Raw genomic sequence first — 11692 nt, forward strand, 5'->3', positions numbered from 1 at the left:
TATAATGTTCAATTTTTTCAAGATTGTATTGACTAAATATTCCAATTTTCCCACAGTTTTTCTCAATTACAATTATAAAGAAGTTGATTGATTTAAAGTTCCTATTTTGAACCTCTCAAAGTACTCAGGCATTATAATGTTGGAAATTGGACCAAATTATCTGCTCCTAAACGCGAAGAAAGACACAAAAACAAACACACATGTGAGAACACTTAAATACAAATATACAATAATACACATTACACATTATAAAACTATATATACCTATACACTCAGAATCTATAATATAATATAGCTGTTAGATTAAAAAAAATATCGAAAATATAGAAAATAAATATTAAATATCTTCTACAAATTTTACAGCTATTGGTTTCAAAATAACTTTAAAAAAAAAAACCAAATAGATTTTGCCAAAAACTAGTAGAGTAGTATAGTATAGTATAAATATTTCCGTTTTTCTGGAGTTTTTTCAATTATTATTTGATTCAGTGGTGGGTCCAGGGGTGGGGGGAAATAGGACATCCCCCCATCACCACTTAGTTGTCCTATGTCTTAGATTGTGTTTTTTTCACTGTAATGTGGTAGTGGATGTCGTAGATATTTATACTTCTAGAGTTACAGGATTCAATTTCTATACTGGTGTTTATTGAAAATTTCAATAAATTCTGAAAATGTATCACCTGCAGTCTAATAGTAAATTAGTTATTACTTATTACTTTTCATCATCATAGTTCTGGCGAATATTGAGGAATATTGGCATTGCAACGGTTCTGACTTTCAGTATAGATACGACTCCACCTAGGACAAATGACAATGTTTAGTATCTACGTCGGATGTCTTATACGTGTAATATGTTACTAGTTTATTACTATTATTGTACATTTTCGACAGTCGAGTTCGAAGTTTCGTGTGTGCTAAAAAAATTATTTTATAAAAACAATTATTCAGAATGGGTAAAAAATCAGTTTCTTTCAAAGAAAAATTAAACAAATTTATGTTAGCCAGCTTTGCCAATAAAAAACAGTGACGTTTAAAAATATAAGCATAGGATCCGCCGCTAAATTGATTAATTAAATGAATTATTACAAGGTACATTTCAGCGTCATTACCTAATACGTATTATATTATCATTATCTACTATTATACATATATAGTGCTATTTTCTAAATATTTAGACTAATGTTAACATTGAAACTATATTTATATCACGAACATACATATTCATGCAACTGCATTCTTCCTAGTATTCTATAGTTCTATGGTGCGCAAGTATTATAAAAATATGATGATATAATATATTATCATTTTTTATTAATTATTATTTATTACTTAAATTCAATGTTTTTGGCAAAAAAAGTTTAATTTAATGTACCTAATGTCTGTTCTACCATTCTATAAATTATGCTGTATGGTGACAATAAAATATTTGTTCTGTACTTGTTTTTGATATTTTTTTTACCCGATAGTTAATCAGTAATTTTTGGTAGGTGCTTAAGGTGCTGATTCAGTAAAGACCAACCGGTAGTCAACCAGCCGTTAAAAATATATAAAATTGTATCCAATACTTCATCATTAAACAAAATCGTATATTAGTATAATATTCTTTAGAAGTCGCTTTCCATTAGCAAAGTTACAACATAATTATGAATAATTTATTTAAATAAATAATTTTGGTTAAGGAATTATACTCATTTAACACAAGAAATATTTATACAGACAATATGGACAATTTTAAATTTGTTAAAAAAATAAACTAGCATGATTACACATAAATCATAAGGGATGATAATATTGGTTTGTTCAGTATAAATCACAATCACTAACTGCGTAAGATATACCAATTTATAGATAACATAATATGGCTTACGTTAAATGAATAATCATACATTCGTACACATTGCTACACATTTAATTATACAACAAGTTTGAGTTTTAAAAATAAATTAAAATTCTGCAATTCACCTGCACCCTCTTCTAAAGAAACGTGTATTATAATATATATCGTAGCTACCTATTTCAAAGGAGATTAATTATTTTGGGGATGCATATACACACAAAACAAAATATATGATTTATTTTAAATTTATAACAACTGTATTTGGGTTAAATTAATTTAAATAAAATGTTCTTATAATTTTTTTAATAATAGTTAGTTTTTTAGTATGTATGACATATTATATTGAAATAATATATAATAATTTATATAAAAATTATAACTTCAAAATTTTCTTTGAAATTGAAATCTGTAGATAGGGATATGCATGACTGTAAGTTATGAAGTTGTGATTTAAATATTTCAATTTATGGTAATTTCAGTGTTATATAGGTACGTATAACGCACAATATGTAGGTAGGTATCTACAATAAAGTTTATAGGTACTCATACATAAAAAAAAATTTAATCCATTATCCAATCATGGTTCAACCGCCATATATATCCTTACACTTAATATAAATGAATAATGAATATTAATTGTATTGAAACACGTGTTTATATTACTAAAAATATATAAGGAATACGATACTGCAATATAGACGGGGAATTCTAAACCGTCATAAATCCGTTTAACAATCTTTGCGATTAATGTCAAAAGATCCATTCAGATTTCTATCAACGGAATTCCTATAAAATGGCATTTACGATATAGCATAGGTATAAATGTCCAACTAAAACATGGTTTATTATTATATCGAATTTGTCGTCTTGGCAAAATGAAAAAACATGATTTGTTAAAATATAATATTGTTTGAAAACCTATAAAAGTTGTTCATCGTGGGCCAAGTGTTTAATATAGTTTGGTGTATAAGTTAAAAAATATGCAAAACACGTTAATATAGATTGTTAGATTGTATAAGTAATAAATGTAAAAATACAACCTATATATTAAAATTTCAATGCTTAAATTTAATTTTTCAACTTTTTCTTTAAGATCATACTATTTTTTTTAGCATTTTAGGTGTTTATAAAGTACTTACTAATAATCATTACACGGCATTGCTGAGTGAAATACACCAACAAAGGTATACAATCACCTGTAGGCAGGTGAATATCCAGAGATATAGAGAGAAAGAGGTATAATCATATCGCTCCTGTAATATAGAACACAACGAAAAACCAGTAGGTAATCACTGCAAAGTATACATTTCCCAAGTTGTTGGTACACAAAAATCTAAAATTGTTCAATGAATAGGCTGCTATCAAATCAACATATAGTTGTAAGCTAAGAAAAATATATAGACAATAGACCTATCTAAAATACTTTTTAAACTGCTATAAGACCAAAAAATTAACTTCATAAAAAAAATTAGACAAAATATATACCCTAATGTTTTAATACAATATATTTTATGAATGTATGCAAATAAAAATCATACATAAAACAAACTTCGTATTCTACACTTTTTCTATCAATACAATATTGAATATTTTAATTATTCACTGTAATTGTTTTTAAATAAGTAGCTTAATAAGTATAGTAAATTTAGTACACTATACTTCTAAATTGTAATATATATTTTATAATTAAGTACCAAAAAAAAACCTTAGATATGTCTGGGCAAAAGTGAAAAATACGAACTGCCCACGGTACTTGGCAAAACGTCATAATATGATTATATGAAATATTATTTCTACTTTTGCCCAGACAAACATAGTTGTAACAAATATCGTTTAGGCAAACCTGTAACGAGGAACGATAATGAAAATAGTAGAATTTTATTACTGTTATTAATCATTATTGACACCAAAAACCAGGAATTTTAATGCAAGGAAGTTGGAGCAATTAATTATTAGCAATAATGACCTACCTATAGGTTATAACAATGAAATACCGTTGAGAACATTGAGTACCAACTCGAAATTCTTTAAAAAAAATTTCTTGCAGTTCAAAATGTAATGTATCCAAATACCTAATATGAGTATAGAAATTATAAACCAACAAATAAATAAAATATCTATACATAAGATACAATAAATTACCTCAAAAACATATTTTTATTGTTAAATATGTGCCCACTGTTATGTACTAATTTATATCTAATAAGATGATTAATTTATTCAAAAATAATTAATTTGTGATTTGTCTTATGATTTTATTTTTAGTTGACACTATAATACTATATGTTACCATACCACCACTATATAATACAATAGCTTATGAACGTTTGGAAGTATAGCCATTAGGAGGTGAGAACAAATTTGACATCAAAATAAAAATCAATCAACCAATAATTATATATATTTGTGCAAAAAAAAAACATTTATTATAATAAATACGCCTAATTTATCAGTATTAAAATATTTAAAGAAAAATTTTAAAAAATGTTAAAAATCAATAATTTAATATTAATTGAAATGAAACGAAATATTTGGGTGATTCTACCTAAAAGTTATGTTTTAGTTTTGTTTTATAAATACATTTTAAAACCAATGGTAGGTAATGTTCATAATAGATAATTATAACGGTATTGTATTAGATTGTATCTTATAGTTTATAATTGAATATTACGTACTATCGAATTTTATCAATTTTACACGAAATCACCCAAAATATTTCACTTCATTAATATGCATTATAACATTTTCATTAAAATTATTATTGAATTGCATTAAAGTAAGTATAAATAATATGAATAACTGTTTCTGATATTGTATTTTAATTGTTGACTTATTATATTAAATAACTTTTTTTGAAATTTGATATTAACTTTTGATGAATAATCGGTTGATCACAACTATAGCATATATAGGTTAGCCCAAACAAAAGTCGAAATACGAAATTTTATAAAGTACCGTGGGCAGTTATTTTTTACCGTGCATTTCTGAGGTTTGAACAATTTTGACTTTAGCCCGTCACATAGACACTTGAAACGTATTTGGTCGATTGATCTTGTGCAAATGCATAATATAGAAAATTAGTCCCCGTTTTTATTGTCAACAATTAATTGTAATGACGGTTGCCGGAATGTCGAAAGGACCGCTGACACTTAATAAAACATTATTCACCGACGCGTATCATAGCATTTTAATACCTAGCAATATTGTTCTTTCGATATTACATCTGTTGAATAATGTATTGCTACTTGGGAGGTGCTTCATGTGTTGATGGAATATTTTAGGATTTAGATTGATACATAGATATAGCGTGGACCTTCATACGAAAACATTACAAATAAATATTACGCAGAAGAGTTTTCAATCTATATAGTATATAGGTACTATAAGTTTCGATTACTACAAAAAAAAGTCAGACAGTTTTATAATAATTATTTACATATTTTTTTGAAAGGATATTGGGTTTCATTGTACATATTATGTACACGGAATCATTGTAAAAATAATATGCATGATGTACAAAAATAGTACCTATATACACACATATAAACTCGAATTAAGCTTTCAGGTTGTGTACATTTTCTAGAAATCGCCGGCAAATACCGAGCATTTAATAGTAATATATTCTTTGACCGTTGGTATTCCCTCGTAAACGACGATCGAATGGCTTGCATAAATAAACATGTCAATTGTTTCGAGCCATCTGCATGGAAAACAGCATAATAAAGTTTGAGGACAAAACGATGGTATCAGTTATCACAATGGTATTTTATGTACAAATAGCCAGACAATTTTGACGTTCGATCCATGTTTATTTTCTTATTCTTCTTTTCCACCATTTTTTCTTTCAGTACCACATATCTTTATTTTCAACTTTAAATCGTTACCTATTAAAATACTTGGCGGTCGTTGTGTATATGTATACGCCCAACAACAATACCTACTTTTCGAAAACGGTATATATGGATCCGTTATACATTGGTGATTAATCAATTAAATAATAATAATAATAATAACAACAAACAGAAAGACGGGCCAAGATTCCTGTAAAGGTCACCCAGAGTATTGTTCCATATCGATGAAATAGCAATTTGTTTAAGTGTATGTACCATTGTTTGCTTAGTATACTCAATATGCGTAGGTATACTAATCGCACTATATTGTATCTCTATATTCTATATAATATTATAATATACAGATCAAAATATCTCTATTTAAAACTGTTGAATAATGTATTAGTAACTACAGGTGTTCCATGATATTAATATATACTTCGATTTATAGTAAAACGAATTTCAACCTGCAGGAATAATAAAATTATGATTTTAGATTGTTTGAATTTCAAAATTTGAAGTGTAGAGTTTAATCAATACGAAAATATAACAATTAATTATTATTGTTTGACAATATAGAATACTTTATATAATCCATATAATATTTTTTATTGTAGACAATCAGTAGAGCTAATAATTACACATCTACACCAATAAATGTATACACAAAAATGTTGTTATAGCTCATGAATCATGATAATATATTATTTGAATAACTGAGCAGAACTAACGGCTAATGCATTAATGCCCGAGTCTTGACATTCAAAAATCACTAATATTTTTCTTCGTGAATTACTACCAAAAATAAAATAATATCAACAGTAAAAAATTATTATTGCAATTTAAAAACAAGTTTTTTCTCCTGGTTCTGAAATTGTAAAATTGGTTTATTGTAGAATATAAAGTTGAATTTAGGTATATAATGTAAGTTTTAAGTACATGCTTTAATACTGTATAGTGTATAACATATATATTTTTAGTTGTATATCGTTTTAACAAATGTTATTTCGGTTTGAAAGTATATGACATAATAATTAATATTAATACAAGTCATGAAATAAGTTTGGTAATTAATAGTCATTTTATGCTATACATGTCATAAACTGTATATGCGTATAGTCATAACTATGTATGAAGCCATAAATAAATACTGCAGTATACAGTATAATAAACGTTAAAATCAACTCTATTATAGAACCCATTTATGTTTTTGAACGTTTTTTTTTTGTGCGGCATTAATGCTGAAATGAGACGGTTATAATATGTATTATAGTTTAGGTAGTTTAGTCAATTATAGAAGTCTTAAAATACATATATACCATATCTCTTACGATATGTTTAACATAATATGGAAAATATTATATACATAGATATAAGATACTATATATTACTAGGTATTAAGTATTAGACCGTTTTTAGTTTTTTTGAATTAGTTTTAAAACGTATTATATATAATATATATCTACCTAGTATTTTAACCATACATAAAATAACAAAAGCGCATTCATTTTTCGAAATACTTTTTTTACATAATTTAGAGTTATTATAATACGTACAACATATTTTTAAATAATATTTTTCTTCGTTATCATTTTCAAAGCATATTACTTTTTTAACTACAGCATACAATTTAATTTAGTTTACAAATGTTGAAAAGTTAATTAGTAATAAACTAATAAGTATTTATAATTGTGATGCTCCATGCGTGGATCTGGTAGCACAGAGCTACAAGAGTACGCCTCAAAATGATGGTTTACTCAGCTCACAAAAACTTTACATAGCACATTACACATTCACAGTGACGGTGTATAATATTCAGTATAATATATTATGCTTATGTATACGATATACCACCTAAAATAAAAATATAATGTACATACGCAAGTGGCTAAGTATGAACCATAGATAATTCTAAAAGCTATACAAATAATATGAAACTTCCTCAGATTGAAAATTACAAAATATATAGGTACCTAACGATAAATGTTTAAATCATTGAATCATTGTCACTGGTTAACTACAAAGAGAGAAATACAAATTTAGTGTATATTATAATACCACACTTACAAGTCTAAGGGTTCGTATAGTTCATGCAAATATATAGGTACAATATGTAAATACCCCACGGTCGTATATACGTATGTACTGATTTACCAATACCATATACACTGTACGAAGTACAAACTATACATATACGAATTCTTATACGCATCCATTAGAAAACCATGTTCTTGAGTGATGATAATATTATGCGCCACATGTATTTGTCGTATATTAATATAATTATATGGCATACGCTCATGTAAGTACTAAATGTAACAGAATCTGGGGATGTATAGTTGGACAATAGACGACATTGATGTCGACTGCTGACTATGGATTTCCACTGTACACACTAATTATTACGTAGTGAAAGACGGAGGAAGAGAGAGAGAGAGAGAGAGAGAGAGAAAGTATTCAACATATTTCACTTCCTTAATATGTCTCCTGAACCTTACTATGCGCATACACATTTGAACGTGGGTGGTCGATCATTTCACTTAAAGACGGCGTTAAGACTAGTTTCTTCTATCCGACCGAATCGTCGTAAATGAAACTGATTGTGAGTATACTCTTGTGTTATTATTATTTTTTTTTTCAATACCGAATAATGTCATGTGTCGAACGTATGGCCCGATCGCCACGGGGTATTAAAATATGTAATTTATGAAAACTATGATGAATTGATTTTAGAATGATGATGGATATTGTAGAATGTACTCTGGTGCTCTAATGGTTTATTATACCATATTAGTATAGTAAGACTTAAAGCAAAATGTCATTATCATTCTATATAAGATTATACAAAAATGATTGTACCTAATATACATATACATGAAACAGTATTGTTTTATTCAATTATTGTTAACTGAAGCCTGAGCCGTTCCAGTCATCTGTAAACTATCATTCTAATTAAAGCGACAAAAAAAGAAATTAAATTGATTAATAAGTAAATAACAAATTTACAACTTAAAAAAGTTAAACATATAATTCTACCTCCAATAGTCTATGGGTATCTAATATCTATATATACGTATTATAATAGCTAGTAAAACGTATAAACGAGTATAATAAAAAGTACCTATAAATGATAGGTATATGTGGTTGTGGTGTGCATTAGTTCAAAATCTTGCATACCTATACAAATTTAAAAACTTTAACACTGAAGCTTAATTATTTCCAGGATGTAATAAGTAGATACTTACCAATATGATATGGGTAATGGGGTTATCTTTGGAAAGCCGATTACGCTATTTAACAATACAGTTCGAGGCATTCAATTGTTAAATTACTTCTCGTGCGTTACAGAGTTATCATTCACACATTTTACGTAGAGGTATGCGTTTTTCATGGTCTGTACATAGATGAAAAATAAAATAATAGATATTATATATCAATACCATCTTGCTGAAGATTCCACCTGGAGACTGCATATTAATCAAAATACCTATTATGATGTATTTAGAAGTTATATCTCTATTTTATATGAAATGTATACGTATAAACATGATAGGTAGCTGAGAAAAAAATATAGGTAGGTATACGCCTTATTGCCTTAATGTCTTTTATAGTAAATGTAAATACTAATAATTAAAAGAAATTATATTGCATAGAAGAAATAACCTGTTTTTTCTCGACTATTCTCGAGTAATTAATTGTTTTTATGTTAAATTAGGATATTAAAATACTGGTTTGTTAGAAATGGCTTATGATGAATATTATATTCTGTTGAAAAATGATTCCGAAATTATGGTTTTTTAGTCGAATAGTTCTAAATATTTCAAGAATGTATACTAGATCAAAAATACTCATTGGGTTGGACTGATTTGTTAAATTATTACCGACTGTCGAGAGTCGACAAGAGAATAGCGCAGTATACCTATACTAAATTAAATTCTCATGAAATAACCGAACTCTATAGTATCGTACACTTCTTACTTCTCGGGCACACCAGTCATTTAAATTATTTTTACATTTTACATAGTACCTATACTATAATTTATATTCATACGTTAATTTTTGAAAAAAATACTTTTTGGATTAATTTTACGATTTGGCAGTCATAACTTGAAACTTTTAATTTAAGTACGTGATATAAATTTTACGATTTTCGAATAGTATTATTTTACGTATATATATGTATGGTATGTGTTTATCTTAGTTATTGGTATAGAAAAATATACAGTGATACAAATTTATATAATATAGAAATTAAATTTTAAAAAAACAATTTTTTATTTGGCTCACATATAGACGATAAATAGGACATATAGGTACTTTTGTTTTTCTAAGCTTGAACAAATATATGTAAACAGGTAAATCCTATATGGTCAAATTACTATTTACGATTTCTAAAAAAGTCATGGATGATGCATACGTCGCTTAGATTATTTTTCCAATCGACAATATACTGTGTTATGCCCGCTATTGAATATTCTATGTATACTGTATACGTCTCTGTTATATGAACAAATGAATCTGAAAGTATTGTTGATACAGTTTTCCTATTTTTTAGTCCAAAAATATATAGGTCTGATCCGACTGATTCGGCCATCTTGTTTGGTAACCTTCCGTCTTGTTGTGATGTTATTTATAATATTATACACTATAGTAACATCAAGAATAATATTTAGGTAACCAATATTTATGTACAGGAACATATAATTTAATAATTATAATATAATATATAGTATTTTAAGACCCTAAATAAGCTAGCTTCCCCGTTTAATTTTTGTTACCTATAACTTTTGTGTTTTGCATGTCTTTCCTAATTTTTTAAAAAAAATATTTAAAGCCGCCCGCATACCTCATGTCTAGTTGCATACCAAAATCATAATTACTGTGTTGTGTTATATTTTATACAAAATAATAGCATCAATTTAAATTATATAGGTAGGTACTAGGTACATGTACATTTAAGATAATATTATAGATAATACATATTATTATAATATGGCTGGATCCGAAAATAATTACAGTTCTAAATAATGTAAGAATTGGGTCGTCTGAGCGAATAAAATATTTTGTCCCAATTAGATCGGTGTACAATATTATTTATCTTATCCGTACTTTCCTGAATTTAGGATTAAGAAATGGTTATAATAAAAATGCAAAGTTTATAGCAGTATAATAGGTGATTACGTAAAATATTTTATTGAATATCCATTCCTACCACCAAACGAAGTTGAAAATTGTTTTACAAACGATTTTTAATGAGTATTCAACCATGAGATGTGAACTTTACGGATCATTTATTGAAAAATTATCTCTAAGTAAAATTCCCTCCAAAATTATGGTCTGAACTTAAATCTTCAACAATAATAACTATACAAACGTAAGTGAATCTTTTCGTTCACACTTCAAATTGTACAGACAGTCCTAAGTCTGTGGAAATTATGGGAAGGAAAATGTTTGTCTTCCGAGACCCAACTATATTATAACAGTTGTAGGTATGTTCGAAATACATGTACTATAAGAAATAAAATCCCGAAATCAAACGTGCATAATATAATACACTCGGCGGAAAGATCTGCACGAAAACGCAACAACGTCGATGTTTCTTAATAATTATACTCTTACGAAAAAGAAAATAATCAAAATATAATTAATAACATTTTATTCCACATGCGTTTATTACATATTATCATTATTATTTATCATTTTATTATGAATTGAGCTATGCGTATTGCATACGCAACCCGTCGCCGTGCAGACTGGACACACGCGGCAAAGCGACCCGCGCGACGGACACGTCTGTGTAAGCATAATATTATTATGTTGTGTGCGACTTCGATTTAAACACCCGCGAGGTCCGACCGCGTATAATGGGCCACTAATGACGCACCAAGCATACGCACACGCACACGTCGAATCGCACGCCATCGTTATTTACTGTATTCACGCTCACGGTTCTCGGTATACCTGTAGCCTGTAGATACGTAACTCGCGTAGCTCGGCGCCCGACGACGAGCGCGGGCACAGTCAA

The sequence above is a fragment of the Myzus persicae genome, unplaced genomic scaffold (genome assembly GCF_001856785.1).
Source record: "Myzus persicae strain clone G006 unplaced genomic scaffold, MPER_G0061.0, whole genome shotgun sequence".
Lineage (NCBI taxonomy): Eukaryota > Metazoa > Arthropoda > Insecta > Hemiptera > Aphididae > Myzus > Myzus persicae.